The following is a 2466-nucleotide window of genomic DNA, read 5'->3' on the forward strand; positions in this document are numbered from 1 at the left end:
GTGCTCAAGCCACTGCCACTGAGTCTGGACCTTGCAGCAACACGCCCTGACACCCACCCAATGTGCACTCCCGGTTCCTGTGGTTCAAAGTCAAGATGGCCAGCCTCAAGGATCAGCTGATCATTAATCTTCTTAAGGAAGAACAAGTCCTCCAGAATAAGATTACAATTGTCAGGGTTGGTACTGTGGGTATGGCCTGCACATTAATGAAGGGCTTGGCAGATGAACTTGCTCTTGTTAATGTCATAGAAGACAAATTGTAGGGAGAGATGATGGATCTCCAACATGGCAACCTTTTCCTTAGAACACAAATGATTGTCTCTAGCAAAGACTATAATATAACTGCAAACTCCAAGCTGGTTATTATCACAGCTGGGGTACATCATCAAGAGGGTGAAATCAATCTTAATTTAGTCCAGTGTAATGTGAACATCTTTAAGTTCATCATTCCTAATGTTGTAAAGTACAGCCCAAACTGCAAGTTGCTTGTTGTTTCCAATCCAGTTGATAACTTGACCTATGTGGCTTGGAAGATAAGTGGCTTTTCCAAAAACTGTGTGATTGGCAATGGTTGCAATCTGCATTCAGCCTGGTTCTGGTACCTGATGGGGGAAAGGCTAGGAGTTCACCCACTGAGCTGCCATGGATGGGTCCTCGGGGAGCATGGAGACTCTATTGTGCCTGTGTGGAGTGGAGTGAACGTTGCTGGCATCTCCCTGAAGATTCTGCACCATGAGATAGGAACTAATGGGAATAAGGAGCATTGGAAAGAGGTTCACAGACAGGTGGTTGACAGTGCTTATGAAGTGATCAAACTCAAAGGCTACACATCCTGGACCACTGGACTGTCTGCGGCAGATTTGGCAAAAAGTATAATGAAGAATTGTAGGACAGTGCATCCAAGTTCTACCATGATTAAGAGTCTCTATGGAATAAAGGATGACATCTTCTTTAGTGTTCCTTGTGCCTTGGGACAAAATGGGATCTCAGATGTTGTGAAGGTGACCCTGACTCCTGAGGAAGAGGCCCTTCTGAAGAAGACTGCAGATACCCTGTGGGAAATCCAGAAAGAGCTACAGTTTTAAAGTCTTCCAGTGTCACACCACTTCATTGTTTGGGCTACAAGAGGATTTAGCTGGATGTTGTGCATGTTGTCCTTTTTATCTATTCTGTGGTTGAAGCAGTAGTATTAAAATGGCCTGGGAAAAACATCAGTTTACCAAAGTTATAAATAGAAATGGTTCATAAAACCCCACAGTTCAATCATGATGCTCGATGGCATTTGTGTAGTCCTAACATGATTAGTATAAAGTAGCCCAATGGTCCCAGAGACACCATGGCCAAAATTGCACAGGCTCCAGTTGCCCTTCAAACCACATGTATGTTGCTCTGTTATATAACTTCACAAACCAAGACTAGTCTATTTTCTCAGTTGGTCACAGCCTGGGACTCAGTGTATAAATCCAGTACTGCATGTCTTATGCATAACTGTTTTAAAGGATTATATTTTGTGTAATATCAGTAGTGTATATTGCCATATAATATAAAAAGGAAAGATCTACCTGTGAAAAATGTAACCAAGTGTCAAACCAACTACAACAACAAATAACCTTGAACAGTGAGAAAAAAACACATAGACTGAAAGTTAAAGGATAGAAAACAATACTCCATGTGACAGGAACCTGAAAAAAGCAGGAGTAGATATCTTCTTTGCATATAAAGTGAATTTCAAACCAAGACTGATTAAGAGAGACAAAGGAGGACACTACATCCTTGAAAAAGGAACAGTCCAAGAGGAAGAGATGACAATCATGAATATATACACACAAAACACTAGTGTGTCTAACTATATAAAACAAATACTAACAGACATTTAAAAAATCAAACACTAATACAATAGTAGTGGGGGATCTCAATACCCCATGGCCACAAACAGATAGATCAACTAGACAAAAAGTAAGCAACAAAATACTAGAACTCAACCAAACTCTTCAACAAATGAACTTAACAGATGTTTACAGAGTGTTCCACCCCACAAAATCAGAATACACATTCTTTTCAGCTGCACATGGGTCGTTCTCCAAAATAGACCACATACTTGCTCATAGAACATGTTTAAGTAAGTGCGAAGGAATGGAAGCTATCCCCTGTTTATTATCAGACCATAGTACAATGAAATTGGAGATCTATAGCAAAAGGAACCACAAGAATTTCATAAACACATGGAAATTGACCAACACACTTCTAAATAACAAATGGGCACAGAGGAAATTAAAGAAGAAATCAAACAGTTCCTACAATTAAATGACAATGAGTAAACAACATATTGGAATTTATGGCACACAATGAAAGCAGTCTTATGAGGGAATAGCAAGGAATAGTCACATTAGGAAAACAGAGCAAGCTCAATTACACAACCTGATGCTGAACCTCAAGCTTCTAGAAAAAGAAGAGCAGGACAAACCC

General features: G+C 40.1%; 1 pseudogene; it reads left to right on the top strand.

Moving 5' to 3' along the window:
• Positions 1-254: 254 nt before the first annotated feature.
• Positions 255-1085, top strand: LOC101705653 (L-lactate dehydrogenase A chain pseudogene; annotated as a pseudogene).
• The last annotated feature ends 1381 nt before the right edge of the window (positions 1086-2466 follow it).

This window comes from Heterocephalus glaber, unplaced genomic scaffold (assembly GCF_053883595.1).
Source record: "Heterocephalus glaber isolate CG9 unplaced genomic scaffold, H.glaber_assembly_v1.0 deba00001509, whole genome shotgun sequence".
Classification (NCBI taxonomy): domain Eukaryota; kingdom Metazoa; phylum Chordata; class Mammalia; order Rodentia; family Bathyergidae; genus Heterocephalus; species Heterocephalus glaber.